This window comes from Oncorhynchus masou, chromosome 22 (genome assembly GCF_036934945.1).
Source record: "Oncorhynchus masou masou isolate Uvic2021 chromosome 22, UVic_Omas_1.1, whole genome shotgun sequence".
Taxonomy (NCBI): Eukaryota; Metazoa; Chordata; class Actinopteri; order Salmoniformes; family Salmonidae; genus Oncorhynchus; species Oncorhynchus masou.
In genome coordinates this window covers 47,495,920-47,516,708 of record NC_088233.1, presented here as the reverse complement: position 1 = coordinate 47,516,708, position 20,789 = coordinate 47,495,920, and the positions used below count along the sequence as shown (strand labels likewise).

General features: G+C 46.9%; 1 pseudogene; it reads left to right on the top strand.

Annotated features, from left to right (window-relative positions):
- LOC135509592 (DENN domain-containing protein 5B-like) overlaps positions 1–13,649 on the top strand; it is a 34,492-nt pseudogene extending 20,843 nt beyond the window's left edge.
- Positions 13,650–20,789: the final 7,140 nt, after the last annotated feature.

The window sequence follows — 20,789 nt, the reverse complement described above, 5'->3', positions numbered from 1 at the left end:
ATGAACTGGTGGAGACCATTTTTATGTCTCTGCGTGCAGTTTTGAAGGAAGTGGCTAACTAGTGTTAGCGCAATGCTAACTAGCGTTAATTGATGGGCAAATGTTTGATTGTTTGGCACTGCAAGAGCCTTAAATGCTGTGCCATCACATCTTTGTTTTGTTCTCCGGTACCATAATGCATTTATCTTTCATGCGAATGAGAGAATACTTTCCGCTTTTAAGTGTTTATTTTTATGGCACACGCTTGTATGAACAAGTCTGGATGATAAAAGCGTTAGGGCAGGAACTCAACACAATCTACTAACATAGATGAACCAATAAAAAAAAACGTGTTGTTTTTGGTGAAAAGTTCAAACTTGTTGTGAGCAGTCTCCCTACAGACACGGAGGTACTTTGTAGCAGATAGAGCACCTTTTCATGAAGCCACACTCTGGTTCTTTCCACAAATAAGGGCCCTTTTAACCGCTAGTCTTTAATGTTGTTTGTCAGAATGAAAGCTCTTCAGAATGATTTGACCCCTCTCATCCCTGTCCATAATCACTTGCGTTTGATTTAAGAGCAGGCTATTGAAGGCAGTTGAGATTGTTTGCCTCTCTTTCTGTACCTTCCCTACCTCATCTTCCTCTCCTATCTCTCTCTCTCTCTCCCATTTATTTTATTTTTCCTCTGCTATGTCCTCTAAAACATCCCAACTCGCTCTTCCTTCGACATCTCTCCCACCTCTATTCCATTCACCATCCTCTCACTCCTCTCTCACGCTCTTTTTCTCCCCACCCCACCTCCTTCCTCTTCCCATGTCTCTCTTCCTCCCTTCATATCTCTCTCCTCACCCTCTCTCTCCTTTCTTCATCTCTCGTTCTCCATCTTCCTCCTTCATCTCTCTCTCTCTCATCCCCAGCTCTGCATGCCACACGGCCTGTCGTTCCGTAGTCAGACGGACGGCCGCGAGCACCACTTCCACTCCTTCACGGTCACCCAGGACGACGGCACGCGCTCCTACGGCTTCGTGCACACGTACTACGAAGCGGTGACGAGTGCCCAGATCACCACGGCGATGCAGACCCTTCATCAGATGCACCATGTGGAGCACTACTCCACCTCCTCTTCGTCATCTTCCTCTGCCTCCTCCCCCTCCACATCCAGCATGGACTCTCTGGTGAGCAGCCTGGATGAGTTGGATGCCGACTCCCTGGCAGCGCGCCCCCTGTCAGCTTGTTTGGGCTGCGCGGCGGGCTCCTTCCAGCCGGCCCGGGACACCCTGTATGCCTCCAAGGCCCTCTGCCTCCTCACGCCCCTCCCGTTCCTGCACGCCGCCCGCCACTTCCTGTCCCAGTTGCACCAGGCGGTGACATCGCACGCGGCCCCGCCACTGCCGCTGGAGAGCTACATCCACAACATCCTGTACGAGGTGCCCGTGCCGCCGCCCGGTCGTTCGCTCCGGTTCCACGGGGTCCAGGGGCCTATCGTGTGCCAGCAGCCCGGCCCTGAGGAGCTCCCGCTCGGGGACTACCCACTGGGAGAGGCCTTCTCTCTGCTGGGGGTGGAGAACATGGTGAGGCTGCTCACCTCCGTGCTGCTGGAGACCCAGGTCCTGCTCTACTCACAGGGTAAGCACCAAAAGATCAGGCAGCATTTTCTGAAAGATCACCAGCCTAGGTTGTGTTTCGATCATTTTTCAAATGTAACCCAAAAGTGTGCACTTGTTCATTTCCCATCATGCGTCTCTCTCTGTCTCCAGACTACCAGCGGTTGATGACGGTGGCAGAGGGCATCACCAACCTACTGTTTCCATTCCAGTGGCAGCACGTCTACCTGCCCATCTTGCCTGTGCCCCTGCACCATCTCCTGGATGCCCCTGTGCCCTTCTTGATGGGCATCCAACGGAAGGATTGCTCCCAATGCTCCACTTTGGATCTGTCCCATGAGGTATTGAATGTACTTAGTACCAGGGCCATAAACAGACCTTTGAAAAAAATTCTACTTTCATACTTCCTAACATACCAAATTCCTCTGTAGTGAACATTTACAAAAAAAAATAAGCATAGGCCTATTTATTTCTGCAAGAACACACTCATCGTCACAAATTGTAAGCAAGCTAGTTACAGTGCCTCCTAAAGAGATGATTGACATCGGAGAAAAGGGGTGGGCTATCAGCTGATCATTGATGGTTGATGGTTGATGTAAACCCGCTAGTCAGCTAGCTCCATTTCTTTGACTGGTTAAAACCTCTTGATACTCCCCATCCCGGATCCGGGATCGTGAATAAAGCCTCAGGCTCATTAGCATAACGCAACGTTAACGATTTCTGAAAATCGCTAATAAAATTAAAATAATGCGCCTGCTCTCAAGCTTAGCCTTTTCTTAACAACACCGTCATCCCAGATTTTCAAAATATGCTTTTGAACCATAGTAAATCATAGTAAATTCACAAAAAACAGATAACCAAATAAATAAAATCATTTACCTTTGAAGAGCTTCGGATGTTTTCAATGAGGAGACTCTCAGTTACATAGCAAATGTTCAGTTTTTCCTGAAAGAATCTTTGTGTAGGAGAAATCGCTCCGTTTTGTACATCACATTTGGCTACCGAAACGAACCGAAAATTCAGTCACCAAAAGGTCAAACTTTTTCCGAATTAACTCCATAATATCAACCGAAACATGGCAAACGTTGTTTAGAATCAATCCTCAAGGTGTTTTTTCACATATCTCTTCATTGATATGCAGTTCGTGGAAGCCTGCTTTCCCCTCAGAATCGCATGGAAAAATACCAGCAGCTGAAAAAGACGCACCAATTTCGACGGAGGACACCGGGCGGACACCTGGAAAATGTAGTCTCTTATGGTCAATCTTCCAATGATATGCCTACAAATACGTCACAATGCTGCAGACACCTTGGGGAAATGACAGAAAGGGCAGGCTCATTCCTCTCGCATTCACAGCCATATAAGGAGACAATGGAAAACGGAGCCTCAAAAATCCTGCTGGTTTCCTGGTTGCCGTTTCATCTTGGTTTTGCCTGTAGCTCCCGTTCTAGGGCACCCACAGAGAATATCTTTGCAGTTCTGGAAAATTCAGAGTGTTTTCTTTCCAAAGCTATCAATTATATGCATAGTCGAGCATCTTTTTGTGACAAAATATCTTGTTTAAAACGGGAACGTTTTTCATCCAAAAATGAAATTGCGCCCCTAGAGTTTCAAGAGGTTAAGATTGACCTCTGTGTCTGTCTCTCTGCTGCGCGTATCCGCCAACCAGACCTAATATTGACGATGATGTAGGCTGTGTTGATCAAATGTTACACCACTGTGGCAGTACTGTTGATATTTAAACTAGGTAGCTAAACACACACTTAACCGGTGACCGCATCTCTCGAGCCATGCATGTTTGGATACGGGGCATGTGCAACCTCATTACAGGGCAGACTGGGAGTGGAGAAAAGGCGCAACGGGGTGTGCGAGAGCTCCGTACAGGCCAGATCAACATGCATAGCCAACGGACACGGGATGGGGGGGTGGCGAACATGACCACGACTTGCAGGCAGTGGGTTCTGAACAACAATGCCCAAAACATTTGTACAAAATAAATATCATTTTGGGGGAAATTATACCACCACCCAAAAGGGCACTTTGGAGACTGGAAAGGCAAAGGGGCATGTGCTCTGCACAGGTAGAGCCCTACCTGAGCATGTGCCTGCTTAGTGCTTTGTGTTTGGAACTGTAGGCATGTAACAGAGGCTTTAAAAAAACAAAACATTTTTACCCTCAAAATGCCTTTATTTAACCAGTCAAGTTATTGAGAACACATTTCTTCTTTAAATACGACCTGACCAAGAGGGAGCAACAATTTTTAAATATTTTGAAGTTGACCAGAACTGGGAGGTGCAGTAGGACAAACGATGTTCTCATGTAGTCCAAAGTTCATATTTCTTTAATAAGAATGGGAGGTTGCTGAGTCCACACACCTAGTTAGTTTTAAATCCACTCTTCAATTACAATTCAACTGGCCAAACCAACTGGCTATACCATAGACTTTGAAGCATTCTATACTGAACAAAAATATAAACACAACATGCAACTATTCCAAAGATTTTACTGAGTTACAGTTCATATATGGAAATCAGTCAATTGAAATGAATTCAGTAGGCCCTAATCTATGGATTTCACATGACTGGGAATACAGATCTGGATTTCACATGACTGGGAATACAGATACGCATCTGTTGGTCACAGATACCTTTATAAAAAATAAAAAATATATTTAAAAAAAAGGTAGGGTTGTAAATCAGAAAACCAGTTGGTATCTGGTGTGACAACCATTTTCCTCATGCAGCGCGACACGTCTCCTTCGCATAGTGTTGATCATGCTGTTGATTGTGGCCTGTGGAACGTTGACCCATTCCTCTTCAAATGGCTGTGCCAAATTGCTGGATTGTGTACAGATCCTTGCGACATGGGGCCGTGCATTATCATGCTGAAACATGAGGGGATGGCGGCGGATGAATGGCACGACAACGGGCCTCAGGATATCGACATGGCATCTCTGTGCATTCAAATTGCCATCTATAAAATGCAATTGTCTTCATTGTCCGTAGCTTATGCCTGCCCATACCATAACCCCACCTCCACCACGGGGCACTCTGTTCACAACGATGACATCAGCAAACCGCATGCCCACACGACTCCATACACGTGGTCTGCGGTTGTGAGGGTGGTTGGACGTATTGCCAAATTCTCTAAAACGATGCTGGAGGTGGCTTATGGTAGAGAAATTAACATTAAATTATCTGGCAACAGCTCTGGTGGACATCGTTGTTGTCAGCATGCCAATTGCACTATCCCTCAAGACTTTAGACATCTGTGGCATTGTGTTACGTGAAAACGGCACATTTTAGAGTTGTCCCCGGCACGAGGTGCACCTGTGTAATGATCCTGCTGTTTAATCATCTTCTTGATATGCCACACTTGTCAGGCGGATGGAGAAATGCTCACTAACTGGGATGTAAACAAATTTGTGCACAACATTTTTGAGAAATAAGCTTTATTGTGCGTATGGAACATTTCTGGGATCTTTTATTTCAGCTCATGAAACATGGGACTGACATTTTAGCGTTTATATTTTTGTTCAGTATAGTTCATTCTCTGTAGCATTTTGATAAACCTTCTGACTGGCATTCTAGCAGGCATTCACTGACCTTGGAAAAAACATTTCAACAAGCATTCGAACACAATGTACCGTTTCACTGTAACGTGCATTCTAATAACAGGCATTCCATTACGCAATGTAACAGGCAGTGAAAAGAGCTTTGTAACATTTGCTGCATTCTTGCAGTGCCTGCACTAATCCATCCTATTATAGTTGCATTATAACCCCCCCCCCCCCCCCCCCCCGAGCTCTCTGGTGTTGGAGAACATAGAAATTCACATAGCTCCTCTGGCGAGCGCCTCCGCTTCTCCCTTCTCTCCCCAAATCCAATTCTCCGTCCCTCTACGAAAGATCGCGCCGTTTCGCACAAGCATTTTGCTAGGCCATGCGTCCCAAATGGCACCCTATTCTCTGTGTAAAGGTGCCATTTGGGACACAGATTTTAGGAGTTTTCTTTGAAGTGCTAGAGCTGGCCCAGAGAGAGGATAGCAGGAGACATCAGTAGAGAGAGAGAGAGGTGGGAGGAGGAAGGCACCGAGCAACACATTTCTAAAGATATCAGACAACGTGAATAATTAAGGTTTAAGAATTCCACAGTTTATTTCTGGATGTATGTGAGAGGGTAGGGGGGCCACAGGAGGCAGAAATAGAATGCACACTTAGCAGAATGTGGAACGCATCCCGAACCTATCCTGTATATTAAATATCTATCTGTCAACAACCCCTTTTTTCCAGCAGGATTAAGTGCGTTTTATCTGTATCCTTATCTAAAGTCATGGCTTTTTAAAAAGCACATAGCTTTTGATGGCATTTAGCTGACGTGTCACAGTACAGTGGGATGTCAACATATTTTGTCATGGTAAATTGGGTCAACATACTCCGAGGGGGAAGGCGAGGGCGTGGTTTATGTTGCAAGCTTTCCCATGAGAAGTGGAGCGGCAATGCTTCAATCCTATGAACATTTAAAGGCACATTCTTTGATATTTACAGACATGTTTGATCATTTAAATGAATGATACCCACTGTTCATGCCTGTTCATGATGAATATCACTGTCTTTTCTTAAGTTGAGGAGTGGGCCTTTAAACTAGAACTGTAAACAAATGGTGGTCTGTGTGAATCTGTCTAATCACATGCAGTTAAGAAAAAAACTGGACCATGGCATAACGTCAGTGCTGAATTTGGACCAACACAGTCTCACTTGAGCAGAGCACACTGTTGATGCTGTTATGGGATTTCATGGTGTCGGTCTCTGACATAGTCTGTGTCAGGCCAGTGTCTGCTAAGCTTCTCTCCAGAGGTCGACTCGTTTCTCTGACTGTTTTCCGCATTGACAAACATTTTGTCAGTGAATGAGGGGATGTGCAAGGAAACAGTTTCACCTCATTTCCATCAGCGTGTAAAAAATTTGCAACCAGAGGGGGAAAAAATTCTAGACCACCTTTACTCCACACAGAGAGATGCATACAAAGCTCTCTCTCGCCCTCTATTTGGCAAATCTGACCATAACTCTATCCTCCTGATTCCTGCTTACAAGCAAAAATTTAAGCAGAAAGCACCAGTGACTCGGTCTATAAAAAAGTGGTCAGATGAAGCAGATGCTAAACTACAGGACTGTTTTGCTAGCACAGACTGGAACATGTTAAGGGATTCTTCCAAAGGCCTTGAGGAGTACACCACATCAGTCACTGGCTTTATCAATAAGTGCATTGAGGACGTTGTCCCCACAGTGACTGTGCGTACATACCCTAACCAGAAACCATGGATTACAGACAACATCCGCACTGAGCTAACGGCTAGAGCTGCCGTTTTCAAGGAGCGGGACTCTAACCCGGAAGCTTATAAGAAATCGCACTATGCCCTCCGACGAACCATCAAACAGGCAAAGTGTCAATATTGGACTAAGACCTATCAGACAAGCTAAACTACTTCAATGCTCGCTTCGAGGCAAATAACACTGAAACATGCATGAGAGAACCAGCTGTTCCAGAAGACTTTGTGATCACGCCCTCCACAGCCGATGTGAGTAAGACCTTTAAACAGTTCAACATTCACAAGGCCACAGGGCCAGACGGATTACCAGGATGTGTGCTGCGAGCATGCGCTGACCGACTGGCAAGTGTCTTCACTGACATTTTCAACCTCTCCTTGTCCGAGTCTATAATACCAACATGTTTTAAGTAGGCCACCATAGTCCCTGTGCCCAAGAACACGTATGTAGCCATGAAATGCTTTGAAAGTCTTGTCATTGCTCACATCAACACTATTTTCCCAGAAACCCTAGTCCCACTCCAATTTGCATACCGCACCAACAGATCCACAGATGATGCTATCTCTATTGCACTCCACACTGCCCTTTCCCACCTGGACAACAGGAACACCTATGCGAGAAAGCTATTCATTGGCTACAGCTCAGCGTTCAATACCGTAGTGCCCTCAAAGTTCATCATTAAGCTAAGGACCCTGGGACTAAACACCTCCTTCTCTAGCTGGACTTCCTGACGGGCCGCCCCCAGGTGGTGAGGGTAGGTAACAACACATCCGCCATGCTGATCCTCAACACAGGGGTACGTGCTCAGCTTCTGTACTCCCTGTTCACTCATGACGGCACGGTCAGGCACGACTCCAACTCCATCATTAAGTTTGCCAATGACACAACAGTGGTAGGCCTGATCACTGACGAGACAGCCTATGGGGAGTTCAGAGACCTGACCGTGTGGTGCCAGGACAACAACCTCTCCCTCAACGTGATCAAGACAAAGGAGATGATTGTGGACTACACAAAAAGGAGGACCAAGCACGCCCTCATTCTCAGCGACAGGGCTGTAGTGGAGCAGGTTGAGAGCTTCAAGTTCCTTTGGTGTCCACATCACCAACAAACTAACATGGTCCAAGCACACCAAGATAGTTGTGAAGAGGGCACAACAAAACCTATTCCCCCTTAGGAGACTGAAAAGATTTGGCATGGGTCCTCAGATGCTCAAAAGGTTTTACAGCTGCACCATCAAGAGCATCCTGACTGGTTGCATCAAGGCGCTACAGAGGGTAGTGCGTATGGCCCAGTACATCACCGGGGCCAAGCTTCCTGCCATCCAGGACCTCTATACCAGGCGGTGTCGGAGGAAGGCCCTAAAAATTGTCAAAGACTCCAGCCACCCGAGTCATACACTGTTCTCTCTGCTACCGCACGGCAAGCGGTACCGGAGCGCCAAGTCTAGTTCTAAGAGGCTTCTAAACAGCTAAGACTCCTGAACAGCTAATCAAATTGCTACCCAGATTAGACCCCCCCTCCACCCCAATGCTGCTGATACTCTCTGTTATTATCTATTCATAGTCACTTTAATAACTCCACCTACATCGACACCAGTGCCCCCGCACATTGACACATTGACTCTGTACTGGTACCACCTGTATATAGCCCCGCTATTGTTATTTACTGCTGCTCTTCAATTATTTGATATTCTTATCTCTTACTTTTTAGGGATTTTCTTAAAACTGAATGGTTGGTTAAGGGCTTGTAAGTAAGCATTTTACTGTAGGGTCTACACTGGTTGTATTCGGCGCATGTGACAAATAAAATTTGATTTGATATGAACTTGGTCTGGTCCCAGATCTTTGGCTGTTTAGCCAACTCCAATTGTTCTGGTTGACTATACAGCGCAAAGAGATCTGGGATCAGGCTACGTGAAACTAGTATGCCAAGAGAGACAGGGTTTTTAGAGAGGAAAAGTAGAGAGGAGGTGAAAGGAGAGATGAGACGTAGGCGAAATGAGGAAAAGAGAGAGTGATCTGGGGAAGAGAGGGATTTGAAACGAGCATTTCGCTGCACCTTTTTATACCCGCTGTAAACTGTGTACACGACGAGTAACATGTTTTTTGATCTGTCCCCCTTCCAGGCCAACCTGTGCTTTGTGGACATAGACAACCACCGCGTGGATCCACCCGAGGACCTGCCCTTCTTCCCAGACCAGCCCGATCTCATCCTCGAGCTGAACGAGGTGCTGCTGCGTTTCGGCCTCCAGCCACATGGTGGCGCCACCACCACCAACCCCGCGCCTGCTGCTCCCCTCTGCCTCAGCAGCCTCGTCCTGGAGGACCTGATGGAAGACAGGCGCAATGGGAACCTGGGAGGGGAGGAGTTGGCCGTGCTGGAACGGCTGCAGGCACTGGCCAGAAGGTGTGGAGAAGGAGGGGTGGAGGGGGGAAAGACCCTTGGACGGGCGTTCCAGGAGGAGGAGGAGGAACTGAATGCGGCCAAAATGAACGTGCAGCTGAGGGAGGTGTTCGCGGGGCGTTTTGCCGTCATTTCGGGAGGTACGAAGAGTTTGTGATCCACAGCGCTCCCGACCTGGAGTCCTGGCTAGGCAACCGTGACGGAATGAGCAACTTTGATAAGGTAATGGTGAAGATTGATCGACAGTCACTCACTGAAGGAATACCATAGACATGCATTATATCCATAGGCTACTCCTTCACAGTCAGTAATCATACATACATTCACAAGAAGCTCTCATTCAGGATAGAAGCAATGTTCGCCCGCTGTTACTGCTTTAACTGGTTAGTGGTATCACCAGGGCTCCTTCCTGTCAGCGCAGCCTGCTCCGCATCTGCACTTCCTGTCCTGGTTCCTGGAGACGGCCATGTTCTCATCATTCTTGGACAGCAAAGTGTTGTCTCGCTGGGCCGACCAGGAGCCACTCCAGCGTGTGTTCGACGGCCGCCTGGAGAGGGAGCACCTCTACGACACGTTTGAGGATGACCCCGGCAACCGTCGCTACAGGAAGTGCAGCGTGCTCCACAAGTCAGGTGGGTGGGTGACTGCAGGGTGTGGAAATTGGATCCAGGGGTGTTACAGTAGTACTCACATTTCCATAATTATTATTATTATTATTATTTTTGCTAACTGCATCCGGTGGGCCCCAAAGTCCTCCTATCTGGGTCATGTTCATTAGAAAATATTTTTTAATCTTTTGCAACAGTAAACCGAAAATGAGTTCAGATAGTCCCTCACTCTTGTAGTCTGTAGTCTGCTGGTGTCCAATGCACAGAGTATATTGAGAGGCAGAGATTAGGTAAAGATCCTAGAGTCGCCAAAACCCGGAATTTGACTTTCAAACCATTATACCATCTCGTATGGTATGGGCTAGTGGATTTGTCTTGGCCTTTTTTTTCTTTCTCCTCCCTATATTCCCTCTGTTCCACTGAACGAAGAGGGAAACAAAAGAGGGAAGATTTAGATGGAGCGGCTGGAGCGACATCAAATAAAAGATGAGTGAGGGATGGGGGATATTTCTTCTGGTGAAATTAGAGGGGAAATTAAGTTCACTATCAATCTGAGAGAAGACCAAATTGTAAAAAAGGGAGAGTGGAGGGTAAAAGAGGTAGAAAATGATATATGAGGGGGAGAAAGGGAGGTAGACTGAGAAGGGGATACTTTAGAGCGGTGGAGGATGGGGGAGGGGGGATAAGTAGCATATGATGAGAGGAGGAGGGAGAAAACAGTACAGTTTTTCCCTATAATGAGAGCCCCGAAACTCTCGGCTTTGAAGTACTGCCAAGTGCTCTGCCAAGCTCTCTCTCTCTTTCTGTTTCTCTCTCTCTCTCTCTTTCTGTTTCTCTCTCTCTGTTTCTCTCTCTTTCTGTTTCTCTCTCTCTCTCTCTTTCTGTTTCTCTCTCTGTTTCTCTCTCTCTCTTTTTGTTTCTCTCTCTCTTTCTGTTTCTCTCTCTCTCTCTCTTCTCTCTCTCTCTCTCTCTCTTCTCTTTCTGTTTCTTTCTCTCTCTCTCTTTCTGTTTCTCTCTCTCTTTCTGTTTCTCTCTCTCTCTGTTTGTTTCTCCCTTTATCTCTCCATTGGGTTTCCCAGAAATGTGTCTTTCAAAGGGAACCAGATAGGGTTCACTTCCATATCGTGACAACAACACATGACCGTAGTTATGTACAAAGAGCTTTACAGATCATAGACTTACATACAGTATGACTGATCAGAAATTCTCTATTCAGAAACAGGCTTATACAATGGTCATTCAATGTAAGACTTCTATGTAGAGGAATGAAAAGCTAGAAATGAGGAAGTGATAACGCTGCCCTGTGTGGCTCAGTTTGTAGAGCATGGCACTTGCAATGCCAGGATTGTGGGTTCAATTCCTGTTGCGACCGTCCATACAAAAACGATGCACGCATGTCTATAAGTCACTTTGAAATGGTATATATTCATATTATTTTACTGCCCTAGCCTGGTTACACATCTACCATAGTTTCTGGAAATGACCGTGTGGAAGGATAATACCAAAGACAGCACAGTACAGTTTGGGTCAGCACTATAATGTGAAAAGTTTCATTGACACTGCCTCTCCTACAGCATTCTCCAGTAGGCCCCACTCACATCGCCCACCTCTATTTTGCTCTGATCCCTAGCCCAGGCCATGGAACGCAGGCTGCTGAAGGTTGACCACACGGCCATCCACCCCCACCTGTTGGACATGAGGATCGGCCAGGGTCGACACCAACAGGGCTGCTTCCCCAGGCTGCAGGCTGATGTACTGGCACAGGGACATAACACCAATAAGTAAGTGACATACACCCATATATACACACTGACACACACACACATAAGAATGACCTACACACACACACATGAACACAAGAATGATCTAAGCACACACGCACACAAATCACCTGCATGCACACAAACACACAATGTACATTGAGTCTGATGCAGTTGCCCCTGTGTGCAGGTGGTCAAGCCGTAACAATCGCAGGAGTGATATTAAGAGACCAGTGACCAATGACACGACATCAGGACTGGGCAATGACCAGAGAGAGGTAAACACCTGCTTTACCTATGGCCCTGTCCAAAATCAACCACTAGCCCTTTCCCTTAACTGGTGTAAGCAATATGGTGATGCTTTCACATTTCTTTGCATGAGGGGGGGGGGGGTTATTGGAGTTATTGGAGTTATTGGTTGTTTTCAGAATTAACATGATTTTTGTGTCTGATTGACTCGTGCTCTCTGGGTTTATCTGTTAGAAGTATTCCCCGGGGAGGAGGAGGCTACACCAGTCCAAGCTTCTTGACCCCTCCCCCTCAGCTGTCACTCAAATCCAGCGGGGGTTCGTGGAGGGGCTCCTGAGTGAATGTCGCCTGAAGGTAAGGGGTCTCCTGACCCACCACAGCAGGGGCACATCAGCTTTCAGTTGGGCATCGACTCTAGACAATCACACAGCACATTAGAGGTAGATATACAGAGTGATTGTCCATAATGGAACCCTATTCCCTATATTGTTCTCCACTTTTGGAGAAATGCAGTGTGAGTGTGCAGTGCAACTGTAGCTGAAAAATGTCAGTTTTGTGACCTCTGATTCTTGAAATGATAACATAAATCAAGTCTACATTCAATGAGGGCCAAGTCCTCCTAACTTGAGTTGCGGGTGCTTAATTCTGACCCTTGCATGAATCATGTATTGACATGTGTCACAATTCTCCACACTTCTCCTAAAGTATGCCCCAGCACACCCCCCATCATGGACCTAAAATTCCACACTTCGGTAAAAGTCCACACTTCGGGAGAAGGGTGTAGAATTGGGATGCAGGCTAAGAGTAAGAAGTCAGGATTTAGGCCAGATTTAGTGTTTGTTGTGTGTCTCTGTGTGGTGCAGACCAGGCGTATGTTGATGGAGAGGATGGGGAAGGAGAGTGTGGAGCTGGGTCAGGGTGAGGCCAGCATCACAGGCCTGCAGGAGAACACACTGATCCACAGCCTCTGTGACCTGCTGGAGAGGACCTGGGGTCACGGGCTGCTGCTCAAACAGGTTCGTAACAAACATACACAAACACACGTTCAAACATACTGTAATCATACACTGCTGTTTTGCCGTGGTTGAGTGTGTGATTGAGTGTTTGTACCGTCCAGGGAAGGTCGGCTCTGTGGTCCCACCTGCTCCACTGCCAGGCCAATGGGGAGAAGATGGAGCCACCATCACCTGCCGAGTCTCCAGGTCAGAGCAGATACCTTCTAGCCTGTTTGTGCTGCCAATGACAATGATCATTGGAATTTAATATACAACACAAACAGATCTGGGACCAGGCTAGACACATACAAGGAATGTAGTATAGTAATCTATCAAATCATGCCTCAATCATTCTATGTTCTGGTCTGCTAGCATCACCTGTCATTAACAAGATAATAGTTTGTCTGTTAGGTGTACTCTGTCAAGTCTGATCACATCTGCCAATCACTCTCTCTTCCTGGTTACAGTGTCCAATGGGCTGGACAGCATGAGGCTAGAGGAGGGCTTGCACCCCCGAATGGCTCCTTTGTACAGGATATGAGGTAATAAATGGACAGTGCAACACAACCCAAAACACTGCTATCTTTGAAAACCGTTGAATTTCTGATAGCATTTTAAAACATGTTTGTTTTAGGTTTGTCCAGACTATGAGTGAGGGTCTCAGTGAGGTGGGTCGGGCGCGGGCCTGGATCCATCTTTCCCTGGAGAAGAAAGTGCTCTCGCAACACCTCAAACTGCTGCTGGCCAACCAGAACCTAATCAGGTATACACACATATCACACATCACACTTCATGCTACAATGACTACTGCCCTGTAGCACTCACTTCTGTAATCATGAAGTGCTTTGAGAGTTATGGCACACTATCAACATCCCAGCCCCCTCTAGACCCACTCAAATTTGAATACTGCCCCAACAGATCCATAGATGATGCAATCGCAATTGCCCTCCACACTGCCCTCACCCACCTAGATAAGAGGAATACCTACGTGAGAAATGCTGTTCAGTGACTAAAGCTCAGCATTCAACACCATTGTCTCCTTTAAGCTCATCACCAAGCTTGGGACTCTGAGTCTGAACACCTCCCTCTGCAAATGGATCCTGGATTTCCTGACGGGCCGACCCCAGGTGGTGAGGGTAGGCAACATCACATCTGCCACCCTCAACACGGGGGCCCCACAGGGGTGTGTGCTTCGTCCCCTGCTGTACTTCCTGTTCTATCCACGACTGCGTGGCCACGCACGACTCCAGCACCATCAAGTTCGCTGACAACACGACGGTGGCAGGCCTGATCACCGGCGACAATGAGACAGCATACAGGGAGGAGGTCAGTGACCTGGCAGTGTGGTGCCGGAGCAACAACCTGTCCCTCGACGTCAGCAAGACCAAGGAGACGATCATGGAGTACGGGAAAGGGGGGGACATGCCCCCATCCATATCGACAGGGCGGCAGTGGAGCAGGTAGACAGCTTCAAGTTACTCAGTGTCCAAACCACTGATCCAAACACACACGCATGGTCGTGAAGAAGACGCGACAATATCTCTTCCCCCTCAGGAGGTTGAAAAAGTTTGTCAGGTGCCCTCAAATCCTGGAAAGGTTCTACAGCTGTAGCACTGAGAGCATATCGACTAGGTGCATCACTGCTTGGTATGGCAATGACACCGCCTTCGACCGCATGGCGCTACAGAGGGTTGTGCGGAAAGCCTAGTACATCACTGGGGCCGAGCTACCTGCCAACCAGGACCTGTATATTAAGCGGTCTGAAAAGAAGGCCCGGAAAATCGTTCAAGACTCCAGCCACCCAAGCCATAGACTGTTTTCTCTGCTGCCACACGGCATGAGGTTCAGGTGCATCAAGTCTGACACCAACGGGCTCTTGAACAGCTTCTATTCCCAAGCAATACGACTGATAAATAGCTAACAAAATAGCTACACAGACGGTCTGCGTTAATCTTGTATCTTTATTGACCCTTTATTTGTGCACTGTCTCTATGCACACTCACAGGGCCCTATACACACTCACTCCAACACACACACACAATCCCTCACTCCATCATTTTCCCACTCACACAGAATACGCACATACATTTATGCTGACTCTACACACCCGCACAGCCACTCACATACAAGCTGCTGCTACCGTTTATCATATATCCTGATGCCTCGTCACCTTACCCCTCTACATATCTACCTCCATCACTCCAGTAGTCCTCCACATTGTAAATATTGTATTGGAACTGACTTAATAATTGTTTTCCTGTATATAGTATGCTTACTTACTTACTTTATTGCACATTTTTTTATTAAATTGTTATTGATTAGCGCATTGTCGGGTTTTGAGTTTGCAAGAAAGGCATTTCACTGTACTTGTGCGTGTGCGTGTGCCATTAAAACTTGAAACTTGAGTTGAGCAGAGCTGAGCAGAGCTGAGCAGAGCCGAGCCACTCAGATGTCAGTGGTGGTCAAATGAAGTTATACCGAAGACATCCTTACTCGCAAAGTCAGAATTGTTTACAATGAAAATGCCATATGGAAACAATTTATCATAAAACAGTTTGGGAAGCCGCACTGAGCTGGCTTGGTTGCACCTCCACGATAGTTGCTAGGACCGTGCTGGAAAGGACCATGTGAAAAAGAAAATATTTGAGCCTCCACGTTTCGGGTCGTCACCATGACGTGAAAAGGGCAATGACAGATGAATCTTCAGATGTATGCTTCGTTTCCTTCTCTCTGTGAGGTGTGTGTGTGTGTTCACTTTTCGGTCCCCTCCCTACAGGCAGCTGTACAAGCCCCACGCGTTCCTACTGTGTGAGGAGGAGAGGGAGCAGTTCCTGTTCCACCTGCTGTCCCTCAACACTGTGGACTACCTCTGCTTCACACGCACATTCACCTCCATCAGTAAGTGTAGCAGGGCTGTGTTCAATGAGAAGCGTTCCTTTTAAATGTGTTCATTTGTTGCCGCTCCTAATGAACACGTCCCAGCTTCCAAGATACTGAAACCAGAAACGTTCCTGGAACATATCGGGGGGTGTTCTCGTTGGGTTCCTTGTTCCTATTTGGTTGTATGACAACAGTATGAGACTGTTTTCCGAATGTTATTAGAGCGTTACAGTTATTAGAACAACAGTTCTTAAGACAGTCCCTGAAACGTTTTAAGAAGGAATGTTTTTAGAACACTGGCATCTTGGATAGTGGAACGTTACCACTAGCGTACTAGGTAACCGAACATTGTTAGCTGGTTTAAACTAGAGCAGGGATCATCAACTAGATTCAGCCGCGGGCCAATTAAAAAAAAAAAAATTTTTTGTCTTGAGTAAATGAAGGGGCCATGAACTTAATTATAAATAATGTGTAGACTGCAAATTGACCGCGAGAAGCCAAAACAGACATTATGTTTGAGTAAAACATAATAATTTCAGACCTTGTTTATATTTGTATACGATCCCGTCTCTATTATGCATTGTAATACTTGGGAACAGATTTCTTAAATTAAAATCACTTGGAGCTGATTTCCTGGGGTTTTGACGGTCTAATGTCCAACAATGATTTTTTTATGTCCAATGGGGGGGGGGGGGGCAAATAAAACCACCCGCGAGACAAATTGGGGGTTGGGGAACCCTGAACTAGAGGTAATGCATCCAACATTGCACTGAAATGTGTTCACCGCCTTGCAGTGATAAGAGCATCTGCTAAATGACCAAAATGTAAAAGTCCTTGTCTCTTGTGTCCCTTCAGGCATTCCATACCGTGTTGTCATAACGCCCATGAAGAAGCTGAGCATTGCCATGACAATGTCCAACCCCTGGGTGTGTGTGTCTGGAGAGCTGGGTGACTCTGGGGTCAGGCAGATCCCCAAGAACACACAGGAGATCGTCTTCCAGGTGAGATGCTCCGTTCCTCTGGGCTGGTTGGCGTGGATGGAAGCTACTGCTTTGGGAATTCTCCATCAAACACACATGTGCAAACACATGCATGTACACACACACCACACATGTACACGCACTCTCACAAATCACTGTCTCACACACACACACACACACACACACACACACACACACACACACACACACACACACACACACACACACACACACACACACACACACACACACACACAGTTCTCACTTTGGTCTCTGTGTCAGTGCCAGAACCTGGGCAGGCTGAGCACCCTGCAGTTGGGGCAGGAGAACTCTGGCCTACTGGCTAAGTGTCTGGTGGACTGTGTGATTGTGCACAACGAGATCACTGGACACACCTACAGGTAACGCACACATACTGTATGGACACACTGTTTTGGCTGTGTGTCAAACCTGCATTAAACTCCACATCATTTGGACCACGTTAGTCGGAAAAGTGTTGCTCTAATTTCTGCACTCACCTAGGTCATGTTCATTAGGGCACGCAACGGAAAACGTTTGAAAACATTCTGCAACAGGAAAATTAGTGTTTATTATTAGACAAGTCCCAAATGACTTCTCGCTTGCCCTATTTCACATCTATCCTCTGACCCCATTATCTATCTACATCCACGCTCTCCTCCCAGGTTCCCGTGTGGCCGCTGGCTGGGGAAGGGTGTGGGTGACGGCAGCCTGGAGAGGGTGCTGATTGGTCAGCTGGTGTCTCCCAGAGGAGAGGAGGAGTCTGGGAGGTGGACGGGGACGCCCCCGGAGCAGGGTTCACCCCCTCAGAGTGGACACTTGGGGTCACTGGGGCGCAGCAACAGTAACAACAGTATGTATGGGGGACAGACACACACGCAGTTTGCACCTGTAATTAAAACGACAGTCAAAAACAGATATTTCACTTTTTATAGAAACAGTCAACCATAATATTTTCTTTCTATTGTCATGAGTAAAATGTGCAAAACATTTTTTTTACGTCACTCGTTGCTATACCTTACTTTTAATGCTCTCCTTATCTCCTTATCTCCTCCATGCCATTGTCCATCTTCACGTCTCTTCCTCCTCTCAATCCCTCCATCTCTTCTCTATGATCCTCGCTCTCCTTCTCTCCTTCCTTCAGGACTGTCTTCTGTCCAGGTGCAGGAGGAAATGAGGGAGGCAGTAAACAACCTCGTCAAGCACTTCCACAAAGCAGAGCAGGAGGTATGGGTGGGTGTGTGTAGGTGTGCGTGTGTGAGAGAGAGAGAGAGATTCCAAAAACAGAAATAGAGAGAGAGCACAGCAGAGAGTTCTAATCTCTGATGAGAAGAGAGTGTGTGTGTGTGTGTGTGTGCTGGTCTGCGCAGGCCGATGTGTGTGTGCTAGGCTTGGGGAATTTAGAAGTACCCCCTATAGTATGATTTTCAATACCGTACTCTGTGGTGGAAATTCTACCTTTTAACTAATAACGAGGAGAGGCAAAGTCAATAATCAATCAAGGTATTCCTTTTATTAAAAACGTATTATTGTAAGGTGGCATGGTCGCACCACCCACACTGTTGAGATGGAGTGAGAGCCTGCACACAAAGAACACGGAAGCCTTCTATAGTCGAGCTATCTTATGCAAACACCTGCAAAAACACGTGACCCTATCTATGTGTGTGTGGAGAGCGACGACTGGGTGAAAAGGTTGCCTCGGTCTGTCGCAACTGAGTGAGGACAATAGGTGCCAAAGTGACAGGAAATCACTCCAGACATACTTCCTCTAACAGCAGCTCAACGGTTCCCCCAAGTTGGGAAAGCAAGCGCCTTTGACTCTCGGCCCAAATGACGTATGTCCTTCCGCTAAACACGTACAAAACATGAACCCTTCGCCCAGAAACAGGCTCCAAACAGAACAACAACTCTATGACTGGTGTGTAGAATATAACACTTTACTCTGTCTCCAGTTAGGCTGAGAGGAAGCAGTTAGTTTCTGTCATTCTTGGCTTAGCGCCCAGACATCATGGGGTCCTTCTACACACACACAACACAATTAGAACAGGCCTCTATTAATGCGCTCCCACTATTAATGCACACTTTTCTACCTTGTATGAGTTTGTTAAAGAAACATTCTCAAGCCCAATGCCTAGGCTTAAAGGATATTTTTGTACACAAGCATTAGTAAGGTTTAACAGAAAATGCCCTTGCAACTCCCCTTCCCGCCCTCCAAATAAACGGCTATGTGCCAGTCTGAAACCCCCTGGATTAGTGGAGGCTGGTGGGAAGAGCTATAGGAGGACGGGCTCATTGTAATGTCTGGAATGGAATAATCTTTTTGGCCTTCCTGTGACATCGAGTGCTGTAGGTGTCCTGGAGGGCAGGTAGTTTGCACCCGGTGATTGCGTTTTGCAGACCGCACTACCCTCTGGAGAGCCTTGCGGTTGTGGGCGGAGCAATTGCCATACCAGGTGGTGATACAGCCCGACAAGATGCTCTCGATTGTGCAGCTGTAACAGTTTGTGAGTGTTTTAGGTGACAAGCCAAATTCCTTCAGCCTCCTGAAGAGGTGACAGCACCTTCTTCACCACGTTGTCTGTGTGGGTGGACCATTTCAGTTTGTCCGTGATGTGTACGCTGAGGAACTTAACTTTCCACCTTCTCCACTACTGTCCCGTCGATGTGGATGGGGGGGTGTTCCCTCTGCTGTTTTCTGAAGTCCACAATCATCTCCTTTGTTTTGTTGACGTTGAGTGAGAGGTTATTTTCCTGACACCACACTCTGAGGGCCCTCACCTCCTCCCTGTAGGCTGTCTCGTCGTTGTTGGTAATCAAGCCTACCGCTGTAGTGTCGTCTGCAAATTTGCTGATTGAGTTGGAGGCATGCATGGCCACACAGGCATAGTTGAACAGGGAGTACAGGAGGGGGCTGTGAATTCACCCTTGTGGGGACCCAGTGTTGAGGATCAGTGGGGTGGAGATGTTGTTCCCTACCCTCACCACCTGGGGGGCGGCCCGTCAGAAAGTCCAGGACCCAGTTGCATAGGGCAGGGTCGAGACCCAGGGTCTCAAGCTTAACGACGAGTTTGGAGGTTACTATGGTGTTAAATGCTGAGCTGTAGTCAATGAACAGCATTCTTACATAGGTATTCCTCTTTTCCAGATGGGTTAGGGCAGTGTGATGGCAATTGTGTCGCCTGTGGACCTATTGGGGTGGTAAGTAAATTGGAGTGGGTCTAGGGTATCAGATAGGGTGGAGGTGATATAATCCTTGACTAGTCCCTCAAAGAACTTCATGATGACAGAAGTGAGTGCTACAGGACGATAGTAATTTAGTTTCAGTTACCTTAGCTTTCTTGGGAACAGGAACAATGGTGGCCATCTTGAAGCATGTGGGGACAGCAGACAGGGATAAGGATTGCCTTGCGAGGGTTAACACATTTAAATGAACGGTGAAGAGAACAATGGTGGCCATCTTAAAGCGAGCAAAGAACTTGTTTAATTTGTCTGGGGACAAGATGTCGATGTCTGCAGGCTAGTTTTCTTTTTGTAATGATTGACTGTAGATTGCCACATACGTCTCGTGTTTCAGCCGTTGAACACACTTTGTCTCTATTAAATGTTTACGGAGGAATAGCTACACTGTTTATGTTCGGTCATGTTTCCAGTCGCCTTGCCATGATTAAAAGTGGTGGTTCGCGCTTTCAGTTTTGCTGACGAATGCTGCCATCAATCCATGGTTTCTGATTAGAGAAGGTTTTAATAGTCACAGTGTGTACAACATCATTGATGCACTTGCTAATAAACTTGCTCACAGAGTCAGTGGCAATGTTGTTGTCTGAACATAATCAAGTCCATGTGATTAAAGCGTTGAATCTGATTGGTCAGACCAGCGTTGGATAAAGAACTTGTTTTGTTTAATTTGTCATGGTCAGATTTGCGAAGGGAGGGTGGGGAGGGCTTTGATGTCGACATTGTCAATGGTCCAGAATGACGTGGGCTA